This window comes from Varroa destructor, unplaced genomic scaffold (assembly GCF_002443255.2).
Source record: "Varroa destructor unplaced genomic scaffold, Vdes_3.0 BEIS01000003.1, whole genome shotgun sequence".
NCBI classification, from domain to species: Eukaryota; Metazoa; Arthropoda; class Arachnida; order Mesostigmata; family Varroidae; genus Varroa; species Varroa destructor.
The window spans coordinates 5084626-5098433 of NW_019211456.1; the positions used below are offsets into that span (position 1 = coordinate 5084626).

General features: G+C 40.8%; 1 protein-coding gene across 2 annotated transcripts in view; it reads right to left on the reverse strand.

Moving 5' to 3' along the window:
* The window catches only part of LOC111247688 (guanine nucleotide exchange factor DBS-like), a 185127-nt gene that overhangs the window by 162000 nt on the left and 9319 nt on the right, over positions 1-13808 (reverse strand). Inside the window, exon 1 of one of the 2 annotated variants that reach the window (XM_086985413.1) lies at positions 10044-10165. The exons of the other annotated variant lie outside the window; for it this stretch is intronic. The gene's annotated coding sequence lies outside the window, so the exon portion shown is untranslated. Of the gene's footprint in view, positions 1-10043; positions 10166-13808 lie in introns of those variants that run through there. 2 annotated transcript variants of the gene reach the window in all.

Consider the following 13808-nt stretch of genomic DNA (forward strand, 5'->3'; position numbering starts at 1 on the left):
TTGGGAGACGAATTGACCTTCAACTCTGCTTTCAGTCGCCAACATGCACCTCTAAGTCCTTCAGAAACAAATATCTGTATTGCGGAACGAGCGACAGGCAAATAGCCTTGAACTGACTCAGGTTAAGAGGCCGATTTTACGCTTCAACCTTGCAGGGCTATTGAACCCACGAGGCTAACCCGTTTCAGATGAAAGTGTTGCTTAGAGGAGCCCCAGAAAAGGCTTAAACTTATCAAGCTGTTTAGTACAGTTTCGCACATTTAAGATTGCCCTGAAAAATGTACGGGTTTTCACCAAATAAAAAATATAGGTATTAAAAATCATTCAGTATTGAAAATGAGATTACGACGTTACAATTATAGATGTATAGTTAAAAGCAAATAGTTGTAAATGTTTAGCAATCCCGTTGATCTTACGGACTATGGATAAGATTGGCATCGACGTTATCTGGATAGGGTTTTAAGAGATTCCAAGTTTGTACCGAGGCTTCCAATCACTCCTAGATGCACCACGCGAAGTTATTTGGCTGAGGTTAACATGTTCATTTATGTATCGGCAAGCCCGATACGAATGTCGCTTCCTTGTGTTGAGGCGGTGGTCCTGTTATTATTAACAGTAATATAATTATGAGACTGTTACCTGTTATTCAAATCGGGTACTATAATTACGGTCTTTTACTGCGTTGTTACTTAATAATGTAGTACCCACTGACCAAAGAAAAGCAAGCACGCACTGAAAGCTAGAATGCTCTCAAGCCGCTTACCTGTATTGTTGTTCTGACTTTTTTTCGCGTCAGGACGCCTACCAATATGGATCAAGCAATTTCGTTTATTTCTCTTAGGGTAGAGCACCCTACAATATATATTGGGTAAAAATGTCCTGCTGGCTGGATTTCTACAAGGATGAAACGTTTGAGGCAAAACAAAAGAACCGTAAATAGATAACAGTCAAAGCGCATATCGAATTAACGCTTGTGTCACACAATTGTTGGTTGTCTGACTTTACAAAAGTTAACTCAGGTCACTTGAAAGAACCTCTTTATTTGCGAAGGGTCAAAAAGCATATGTTAATCAGCGTTTGGCCTCTCTGTTCGTAGTGGCTAGTCGGTTTTTTAGACCTCGCTGACTCATTCTATCTTATCTTGAATTAGTTCCGGATCGAGAAAAGTGCGGTATCTGTTGCAGACCACGAGTGCATCTGTAATTAGGTTTTAAGAGGAATGAAACATATATATGCAGAACATATGAAGAAATATATATATACTTATACAGGGTGAATTGAAAGTCTCTTATCATATATATATATATATATATATATATATATATATAGTCAAAAAAAATTCATTACACTCGGCTCACTTTTAACCCCATCGCTAAGGTAAATGTTACGAACGTTTCTGAACCTGCTTATTTGAGTAGTATTGACCACTTGATTCTGGGTCACAGTTACCGTTTAATAAAGAAAAGCATACATTGAAGATTATCTGTGAAATCCCAGTATAATTACTATTGTTTGTATTGCAATCGAAAAGCAACAAACAATTAAGAAAAAAAAAATGTTCATCGCGGCATAATTTATTTCTAAGTATAATATAGAGTACTCTAGTTCACCTGTTCCAAATTCATGGGGAGCTTCTGAAAATTAGACGCTAGATTTGCTATGAAACATGGTACATAGGTGCTTCGTTCTTGTTCTGGAGGCTTTAGACAAAACACTATCACTGCAAAACATAGACATTTATGGCAGATCCTGAAACATAAACACGTGTATAAATCAGGTTGTGTGAAATGTTATCTCTTCTATATACAATTTGCAGGTTGTTTAACGGGCAAGGCTTTTTATAAAAATTTACTATGCTTGTAAGAAGTAACTGATTAACATGGACACATATTAACGTCCCTGTAAATAACATAACTCGGATAATTGCATGTTTTTCTTTTTAAATCTCTGAAGAGATATCATTGCATGTACGCAAAATTAAAGCCTTCACCACATCACTATTGCGACAATCGCATGTTACTATAAATATATATTTTATCGTAGAACGTCGCATTTGTAACTTGAACGTACTGAGTTATACTTAAGAAAAAGCCATATTAAAAGGTACGCGGAACATTTAACTTGACAGATATAACTGCTTTCTTTATGTTATTTCTTTAATTTTCGGAGAGGCTTCAGTGATCGAGTGCTATTGTACTCGTCACAGGGAGGTCTTTAAGCAAGTGCCGACAGTTCTTGGAAGGACACGATATAGCTGCTTTTGCACAAATCGAGGCCTCAAGGGTTACGTGCAGAACCCAATTACGAACTATTTACACAGCTATTGAGAACCACGGTTTACTTCTAGTAAATCCCGACACCCCATCAGCTGAGGAAATCTTGCTCGGATGGATAATTAACGGGCCTTAGTAACAGAAGCACCAAATTACATCGTTTTATTATAGTTAGGAGAACTTACAAATACTACTATAATTTATAATAAACTTAAATGAATTTGAACTCAATTGAGATACATCTGGCGGATTGTAAGTCGAATGTTATCTCACCTCGCATTCGTTTGAGATTGGGCTTAGATATAAAACAAAATTTTTTCCTGAACAAATCTAAATAGGGAGCACTCACGCTGTTACAAACTAATGAAAATTCGATATATATGCAGTTGACAAGTGTCAATTCTGTTACTGTAATCATTAAGGTAGCTTCGCACGCACATTGAAAGCCACCCGGCGAACTTGAAAGTGACAAAGGTTATTTAATTTTACTTTTTATTAATTGTATCCTTCACGTATATGATTGTGTAACGATAATCTGGTCTTCAACTTCTACTGTCTAAGTGAATTAGGTCGCACTTATACCCAAACGGTGGAACTCCACAATCGTTTACTGACGCCTAGATACATCTAGATCATTCTACAGTTTTACGTAGTCGGTATAAGGCAGCGTTGTACGAGTTTTACAGATTTAATAAATACAAAAAATGGTGCACTCCTCATGATAGAAAAGGCCTAAGGGTCGCCGGTAGAACCGGCTCTGAAGGATAAGTCGTTGAGCATTATCATACGTTGTCTCTCACGTTGCCATGCAACAATCCAAAGCAAGTATCAACATGGACAATATCGATAGGAAATGGTCTGATCCTGATTTAAAAGGTACATTGAAAATTCGTGCATACTAATGCATATACGCAAGAACTTTGACAGTCAGAGCGGCGTTCCAAGCGTAACTCACGTAGGGCAATTAAGCTGTGTTTAGGGGCTTTTACGACACACGAATGGCTTAAGAAAATGTCGTTTTGGTCTAGAGATGAAATCGTCTGCTTCATCACATTTCAGCTTATCGCAGTTAAAGAGCATTTTTTATTGGCTGAGTCTGATACTCCTCTAAGGACCCAGGCAATCTTTGCCGATAGGTAACTTGTGAAAATCCGATTCTCGTTTGGAGGATGCTGTGAGGAGTAACTTAGGAGCAGTTCAGCACTAGAGCTTTAGTTAAGCTTTAGGTTTTCTACTTTACTGAGTGCGGAAATTTCGCACAGGTTAATTCTGTTCATATAGTTAACAAAGTTTCATGATATCACGCATTTTTGTTAGCGTCGCTGAAAAAAGTACAGGATTAAATTGACCAAGGATTAAAGATGGCGCCCACTCTTTGCCCTTAGTGCGTATTTACCCCTTATCTTACCTTTCGCTTTTACTTACCACAAAGCTTACTAAGCCTCATGAATACGTCATTCATTACCGATTAATATAAAATTCTGCGTTCGCTTAATATACGTAACGAAAGGCCTTTGCGTAATTTGAGCGATCGAACTGATGTTGAATGGCTGATTTATTTCTAGAAAGGCTCATCACATCATACAAATACATATTATATGGGTGCAAAAAGAACACCGAGTGTCGATTCAGGTCACGGTAAGGCGCGGATCTGCGGGCCCCACATTGCAAGAAAACACACATTATACAGCAGGTATTTATCAAAAGTATCGCCTGAGGGCGCCAATTACTATTTCCATTCACTCCCCGCTGTGCAACTTATCAGTTTACGATGCAATTGTACCTTGGTCATGGAATATACGGATAACTGCGATGTTTTTTTGTCCTGCGCATGCGGCTGTCATTCCACTCCTCTTTGTTACTATTCTTCATTAGAGGTGAAGATCAATAACAAATGTATTTCCTTATATTATTTTATATTACATTATATTTGCGGGCTCAGAGCAGTACGATCTTATGTTTTAAACCGATCAATTTAGTAAATATAAATTTTTAATTAATTTTCTATCCTTGTTGAAAATAAAGTGTCTTAGACAGGATATGATCCGACACATACGTTATTACTAACAGAGTAAAACAAAAAAAAATAACATTGGCGCGTGTAAATGTATGTCATAATTGTGTTCATTTAAGCCACTTGTTTGCTAAATAGGCGTACCGCATATCCCTGTATCTATCCATAAATAGTATTTTTATTATTGCAAATGAGTATTCCTAGAGCTTATCTAGATGATATTGGAGCAGTGATGGCGAAGTATTTTCAAATTTTAACGTGCGCTACTGGGAAACACAGGGAAGCACCTCAACGGTCTAGACGGCCGGAATAAGTAGGACTGCTCCGTAAAACCTCTGCGGCTGCGAAAGATCACAGTAACTGCTGTGACATTTAGGTATTCACCGCAGTATGGTCTTCCAAGAATTTTCGACGTTCTGGGACAGATTTTTAATCGCAGCGCCCAGAAACTGTTGTGATGTCCGTTGACCAGTCCCTGGACCAGACACTACCCTCTTTTGCTTTCCTGCACCGGTCCCTATTTCCGGTAGTCTCCAGTCAATAGGTGGCCAAATCGTTCCTATAGCCAGAGCCATTTTGTTGGAAAACGACACTGCCAGCAATTATAACAAAAATACGGCCTAGCTGGGCTTAAGAGATTTTCAACAGTATATATAGGCTCGTTGATTTTTTAGTTACCCTCGGCCTTGCCAATGTGTCGGCCGACGAAGCTAACAGAGTGCACAATTACTCTATACTCCAATGTACTTTACCTGAGATGAAGAGATTTAATTTAAACCCCTCTCAGGTTATCCATTAAGGGAAACTAAGCTGCAGTAAATGAAAGCATATTCTTGACCCAGATTGGTTGCTTGGGATATTTGCCTGCCCAACACTTGAAACGGAGCTAACTACTTGTCCCCTGATGACCTTGCCGATTCAACGATGGGACTATGGAGCGCTCGGAGGGAGTTTTAGAGATGATGATGAAGCTGGTACATTTAGATCAATTGCTGTTCTCTAGTCAGTTTCAGCACGTGGGTGCAGTCGTTAATACACAGACAAACAACTAAATTATAAACCCAGAATTGGTATCCTACGAATTTCGTAAACCACTAAAATACTCTCATTCAAGTTGCAATAAAATAAAGCGATGCCGTGATAAAGACGAGGCTTTCAAACTCTTACACTCCTCACTTTGTGCTGCTTATGGTTTAGGTTATTAACGAATACTCTGCACTCTAAGCTCAAAGAAAGTTTCAAACGAATTGTGAATACTCATATAACTGTGCAAGTTAACGTCTTTCCTATAAACACTCAACCTATTTTGCCAGTCCTATTAAGGCGGCCTATTTGACACGATTTTAATTGATTCTAACAAATCGATTATTAGCCATCCGACATTATCCATGACCCTATCAGGCTTCTATACACAGAGCTCCTATTCTTAACGGCCCGAAACTGGGTCGTAGAATAGCAGCACTTAATGTCAATCGCTATACCGCAGTATAGGATTCATATCTTCCGCTATTAAGGCAAGGGGTCCGCTTTGTTCTATAATCGACGAGCATAGCTTCCCAGGCGCTAGTCATAAAACGCTGAATGAGATAAGGTGCTTGGTAAATCAACCTTTCCGTTTAAATATACATATTCTTTTTTATGCATAAATTAAGGCCTGTGCCTACATAATCTAAAATAATGCATGTATTTCTCTTCCATGCATGGCCATGATTGTTCTACCAGACTTAGGGCTTTTTCGACAGGCGTGCACTATACTTCAGTTTTCCAACAAGAATTGTAAGAGTTATATTATTCTAAAACGATCTACACAGTCATATGCAGTCTCGTAGAAAATACAGCACCTTCTGAGAAGCGAAACAAATATAATCAAGACACATGTATATATATACTATTGATAATCATCGAAGAAATCATAAATGGTGTTCAAGCTGAAAAAAACTAAGGCAACTCAAGCCTTCCTTTGAATGGTAGTAAAAAATGACAGAGGTGCCCGACGATTATAGAGGTCAAATTTCCTTGAGACGACCTTGCGCTAGGTGAGCGTCCTTGGCCGTTTGGCCTCTATATATCTAGCTTGAATGGCAGCATTGCATTCGATCACACCGTTAACACAGTTGAACTCAATAACCTCAACCCAGTAACCTCATCCAATCGTGACCTCTCAGTTCTTGTGACTCTTGTCTAACCTTCGGGGTTCAATGAGGCCCAGCAATCCATATTTCTTAGCTAGGGCACCATGGTTCACCGGCGCTGGGCGTCCTCTAACGGTTTCAGGTCACTTTCTCTCGTTCGCCTCTCGCCTGCTACTCCTGCTCTCGTTGTTATATAGGTAACCTCGCCGCGCTATGGTTTACTTCAAAAACAGCAGCAGTAATACGCATTCACAAGAGGCAGTCAGTAAGTGAAACGCCTCTTTTTAGAAGAGAGCTAGGACAACCTTGGTCCACAGTAATGCTGTGTTGTGGGAACTGGGTTCGAAGAGCCAGCGTCAACATCATCATCCCACAATGAGCGCTTGCTGCGCTGTGTGACTGCACACTGAACCTTTACTCTACCCGCTAAGCGAATGGGTACAGGTTGCTTACGGAAGACTACAAGATGTAGTAAGCTATTCTCAAAGAGAGTGCTGCGAGTGACTAAGGCCTAGGCGTAGGTGGCGGAAGCGTGGGCGTGTGGTTAAGGTAAAAATTTTGAACTCCCAAATACAAGGCATATGTTCAACAAATCGGAAAGGATTATTTTAAAAAAAATGAGAAAAATTTTGCCAGAAAGGGTTTGGGGCCCTGAGAGGCCCGCTTAGACTTTCGAGCACTGGCGTGTGAGAGACCTAAAGTCACTGTTTGGTATCAAGGGGATCGACCAGTCACCCAAGCTGATTCACTGGGGAGGACTTTCAAAAGAAAATGAGAGTGCTTTCCCATTGGACACATTGGAGGCCTATACTCTATGAGCGGAACTCTTCTTTAAAAGCTTCGCCTGTGTGTTTGAAAGCGGGTAAAGTAATTTCGAGCATAGACAGCTTGAAACAGTAGGGACTATATTAAATATACATTTAAAATTTTAATCATGCTTGACTTCCCTCGTTTTGAATTATAATCGTCGGTTAACTCGTGCCCAGCGATATATATGTACTGTTTCTGAGTGTAGGATAGGCGTGACGAGGGAAAAGCAAAACGAAGGCGGCGTGCCTGGAAAAATGATTTTATGCTAAATTATATTTGTTACATTTTTCCATACCATAGATTATGGTACTATCTCGATAAAAAAAAAGTATGAAAACATTGATGTTCTTATATCGCCTATTCGTTTAGTTTTGCCACCATTTGCATGAAACTTATATCTGTTAGTTTGATTCTCAACATTTTGAGATAAAGATGTATTTGCAGTGGAGTAACAGGGTAAGTTTAATAGGGTAACTGATGAAGAATAGCAGAGTGACGAGGCACTGATAAGGCAAAGTCGCACAACTACCGTACGGTAACGGATGACAAAAAGCAGGGTGATGGGATAATTGTTTGTAAAGGCTCCCCGCATCAATGCTTCGGCAATAAGCCATAATGAGAGAGGAAAGCTGAATAACCGCATGAAGATAAAAAAATTACCCACGCGATATAATTAATTTATTGGAATAGAAGAGCGGAGTAACTGTAGCGGCGTAATGGGATGTGTAGGACAAAAAAGTCGATTATCTAGAACAAGAGAACTGCAACCTATCGACTGTGTTTTGTCCAATACTTGTTCATTATTTGGTATAGAACATAGAGCATCGTTGGGTATTTATATTTTCTGAAGGTAGGCGAGGAGTGATGCGGCCTGCGACGGAAGAGGGCAGTTGATGAAAATTATCTGGTCTCGATATTTATGCATTCCCCACCGTCACTTTTCAATGCACTCTTTGTAAACCTTTTTTTTGCTGTAGTTTCCCTACACAGATTTGCTTCAAAAAAGATTTTACTCTACGCACGTTCAAAAACAAGCAGAATTAATTGAAATAGATGCTGCAGTTCTGAAATCCACGTTTTTAATTGTCCGCGATATTTTCACCGTTTCCATAACGCTGTATAGCTCAACGAAGTGTTAATTATGTGCCCTTATACGATGAGCGTGGTACTCTTCCTCATATCCCTATTCGTCCTATTGAGAATTTGCGCACTAGATATTTTTCCCCGTTTCTCATAATGCTCATAAACTATCTGCTATTGTACAGGGGTGGGTGAGGTATGTTACCGCCGCGTGTATAATGTAACTAATTGGCATGGCATCGCATATTATTTACTCTTATTATGAGCACCTCGTCATTGTCTATCATCGTACGCAGACCACAGCCAGTAGAAATATAATTGTGTATTTGTCCTATCCTAAGGAATCGGCCCTTAGACCGTATGTAGCTAGCATACGAGCTGAACATATTGACGTTTGTTTCCACGGAAAAACTAGAAGCCTTATCGAACACATCAATCGCTCTCTGACATATAACGAATATAGGTTACACGAGCAGTGGAATGTTGATGGGCGGGATCGATAACCACCCGGGTCATTGCAAACTGGGAAGCATTACTACACCTATTGCAACGCCACTACTAACTTGTGATTTTTGCTCGATTCGTCAACCCATCGGTAATAAACGCGTCGCATCCGTCTTAATGATCGGCGTGTGCCCCTTTCGTTTATGGTTGTACTAATGATTATCATCATCGCCGCCGTTGTCATCATACAAGTCACAGCAGCAGCAGCAGCAGCAGCAGCAGACACAATGATCCGGTAAGCGTGGCCGTTTCTTGCTAACATGACGCACGTTGAAGAAAGATGTTACGTGAATTCAACTAAAGCGCCCATTATGTAGGTTTGTGACGAAACGGACGTTTCCTCTACTTGGCTTCGAACGAATGACGCGTGTAGGTATACAAAGACGTATAGACGCGTGTCGTATCGTGGCCGGCGGCGGCAGCAACGGCGACAGTCAAAAAGAGATGTAAATGTTTCGTTCCGTAGTGTAGAACTCCTCACGTCCTCGTACCATAACAGATACATCGGTCTTAGTCAATTCGTGTTACAGAACCTGCGATAGCTGGTCATGTATAATCTGTTCGTATTTCCAGTAAATATAATGCTGTCCCATATAAATAGTAAATATAACCGGTCCAATAAAATGCTGTTATACTTAACGAGAAATAGGCAACCACTGGTTATGTGGGATCAGAATTTGATTATTCTATTCAACGATGAGCAAGGAACATCCTGACTCTGAATCTGCCACTTTGTCAAGTTAGGAAATGAAATTGTCTAGACGATCTTCCTTCAGCGATGCACCGCTATCAATAAGGTGGCTCCAATAGCCCTGTTCTACACAATGTTTAAAAAACCATAATTTAATGGTCGTTGGTTTACGGTTATGACAGCTGTTTTTTGATAAGAACTATTTTCACTTTGCTTGCCGATGATGCTAACGAAATTAGTTTGTCTTACTAGCTGCCTTAAGTGTCTACCACTTGGGGTTCCGATTAGAAAAACAGTACGCGCTGAGGTCCTGGGGGTGACGTGATATTCTTGAAATTAACGCTGTATATTCTGTTTTATTTCGAAAAAAGTGGATACGACGCGTAAACAGGAGTATAACATTAGAACCTTGCGTAGAGTAATTTGACGTTGCATTTTTGTAAATACCAAAAGATAGATATTTACTTTCTTTATAATTACCGATTTTATTTTGACACCGGCGTACCACAAGTGCAATAAAGACAAAAGCAATATCTTACTTTTCGAACGTTTGCAATCGACTCTTCGAGGTCAGGTAGTCCCGTACGCCGAAAATGATCACTGTTCTACAAGACGTACCTTGCCCGGCGCATTTATAAGGTTGTTTCTTTCGAGGAAAACCTTTTTCACGATGTGGATTGTTGAATTTATTCAAAACTAAGTGACAGTATCAGATGCACACCTACTTTTTTCAATGTATTAAAATTTGTACGTTTCATCCCATAAAATAATAACACGGGATAGATAGAGTACTGCTACAACGCTATCCGCTTGCAATCTGTCACCGATTGTTACACAGTTCAGATATCAGCCAATGCAGCGCACTCTCGTTCGAAACTTGTATTGTAAAACGGTCGGCGTTAAAACTTAAATAATCCGTAATTTGTTACCGGTCAATGTTTAGTCACAGACGAGACATGTTCGATCTATGCTATTGAGCACTTCTTGTTCTTGAACGATGTTCCAAATGAAAAGACTACCGAAATACGCATCGTGCAAACGGTCGTTACCTGTAGGAAGTCTATGAGACAAAACACGACTTTGTCTGCGTCCGCCAACGCTGATTCGTGGCGCATGAATTTGCGTCAGTTACCCTTCAAAAATGCGACTCGCTCTGAGCTAGAAAAGCGACGATGATGCCCTAATTAAGGTAGATTTGAATGGAGAATTGTTAAATGATAACGACTCTATTACATAGTCTTTTCAAGAACCGCAAAACTCATTGAAATGATAGAGTATATAATGCATTAGAATGATGACCTTCAATCTACCGTACTTGTTTAGTATAGAGCTATTGTGGACTATACAATGGCGTAAATTTAATTGCCTATATCCATATGTCCTGCTCCGATCCTTCTGCATTCCAGGCGCAAACTTAAATTCCTAATAATTACTAATTGGACCATTATGTATGGAAAACGAATTTGAGTTTCTTTTAAATAAAGTTACGCAAATTATTGCATGCGTCTTTGTCGGCCGTACGTCGAATTGCTCGCCGAGAAAGCTGGATTCATATCGCCACAGCGACTTGTCTTATCTTTGTTGCAACATTGAAAAAAAATTGGCTATTAAATATTGTACTCTTATTGGATTTTACATAGATATATATTGAATGAGACGCCAGCGACTGTTGTGCATTAGGGAAAAACTAATTCAATTTCTCTGGCTCCACAGCAGTGGTTGGCTGGGGCCGGCACGAAGGGTAACGACCTCTTCAGTTTGCGTTCTTGCGGAAAAGCCCAAACGCCTGAGAATCCTGAGGCGAGGTGATCGTCCTCCCTGGTCCGCTCTTGCGCCCCACCATCGAAGGAAGTGCTATCGTGGGAATTGGCACGCGCCGCAAATCTACCAAGCTTTGCTTAATCAATGTTTCGTCCTTCATTCACTGTCCAACTCTGTCCTGCCGTCGTGGTGGCTGTCCTAAGCTCTGCTGTTCAGCAACGTGGTGCCACGAGAAGGAAATAACGGCATTAGACCAGAATCGCCACTACTGGCGAATTCGTAACTAATACGAATGGTGGTTTTTTTCCCTCCTCCTTTCTGAATCGTCCTGCGTTGTTCTGGGGGTGGTGGGGTGGCGCTGCGCATGGCCTGGAAGCCCGGGATTGGAGCTGAGCAGCTGGGAAAGGGTTCTTTGGTAGCTTGGACTACTCTCTGCGGAAACCAACATCGGCGTCGGCACTCCCTGACAACACTTTTCATTCTTTAAATACATCCGTTATACAACATATTTCACTCTACAATATATGGTAACAACAGCCATAGTAGGCATTAGCCAAAGGATAGATCGAGCACAATGATTTTCGCAGGGCAGATTTAGATTTGATCTTGTAAGCGCATTTAAAAAGGTCAATAAAGGGCTATAGACATGTTTTGATGTTGAAACATTATCAACACTCGTGATTTAACCAATAGTCTAAAGAAAGTAAGTTCTACCCACGCCAAAGCAGTGGTGAACTTCTCGGTCTATGTCGACTTAGTTCTCTTTGCTCGTTTTACGTAGAATATACAGTAGAAGCTTGTCCAGGAAGAGCGAGCCGTGCTGTACGTGCCTCACTCCCGTTGGACACCTGGAGCCGCTTGAAGATGGAAACTTCCGGAGAACGACTGCTAGACTGTGACAAATCGTCCCCGATGGGACAGAGTAGAAAAATAAAGTAGAATGAATGATGACATTAAACCTGAGTCGCGTATAGCGACAGCAACAACCAGAATTGCCCCTCTCTGACTGTCTGTCTGAATATATGTTTGCTGACAATAAAGTAGCCGCTACGGACACTCCGTTCTTTACTATAGCAGAGTTTAGGTAAGCTTGTAGATAAGGACCCGGATCTATCCCGAAATATTTTATCTGTAAACCACGGCACTATCAGTCCTTTCGTAGAGGTCGCCCGCATTAGGACTCGTCGTAAAGCGTAACCGTCAACCGTAAACAGTCAGCTACATACGCTTTTTTAGCTGCTCCGTTATTTTCTTTACTCATAGGTCACATATGAACTTAGCTATTTTAATGCGACATTCTAATTAGAAGTGCTCCAATCTAAAATCAGATGTTGTCATTAAAGGCTTTTTTAAATATTTAACTACTGTCATGGTAACAGAACAGTAAAAATATATTTACAGCGTAAGCAGGAAAATTCACATCATCATTCATTTATTAGCTAGTTACCTTCTGGCTTGTTACTTACTTTTACGAAGTTCAAACAAATTCGATTACTAGCTTGCTATCTTAAGTTACTACGTAGTTTGTTAAATCGTTGTTCAGATTCAGTTATTTACAATTTATTAACTAACCCAGAAGTCTGAATCACTTTTGCACCGTTTCGGTCTGGATTGACAAATCGAACAAATTGAATACTGCATTGTTGGCATGGCCAAAGGTGCACAACCACAACAGACTGGCAAGCTAAAGCGAGTGCCGACAAGACGAAACAGGACAGTGCAGGATCAATACCGGGATAGAAAAATAAGCTAAGGTATGAGATGAAGGTGATTTAAGTGGGAACGTAACTGGGGTCGATGTAGGGTGGTCATTGATGGATGCCGACAGCGCATTGTTGTTGTACTATGTTTGTTACCGACTGCAGCACACAGCCCCGATATTCCCACATGATCTCCTTAATGACGAGATCGGATAGACGGGGGAGAAAGAAACAGGGGAAATTGCGACTCTGGCTTGCGCTATCTGTTCGTTGTTATCACTCTTGTTTTAGCGGCTGGACGAACGCTAAAGCGCGAAGCGTTCTCCTGCACCCCGCTCAACGTTACCCTAGTCGCTCGAATAGGGCGGGACATGCGCTATTAGCGAAACGGTTCTGACAAAAGAGCCAGCAGGACGAGAAGACGAGCGACACTCGCTGGAGTGGCTTTGAAGAGAATCAGCAGCAGTTGCTATGACCATGAGAATGCGGAAGGCGAACGAGGAAACAGAACGAGACAAAAAGAGGGACACATCGAAATGCAGTGTCGTTCGTTGACGATACAGACGTTGTTAATGCCGTGTCGGAAAGCGGGCGACCAATTCACTGATGGCCGCAAAGGTGACTCGTTTCCGAGGGCAACTTTTACGTATTACTCAGGTATGGAGCAGCAATGTAAGAACAACCTTACAATGATACTACAGATCTGCTGTGGAAGCTCACTTCACTAACTGAGTACCATCACCGTTTTGTAGCTACTACCGCCGCTACCTGTTATTTTTCCTGCCTTGGAATATTTACTGTATAATCTATTTACATCAGGTGATGGCCAAACGAATAGACAGA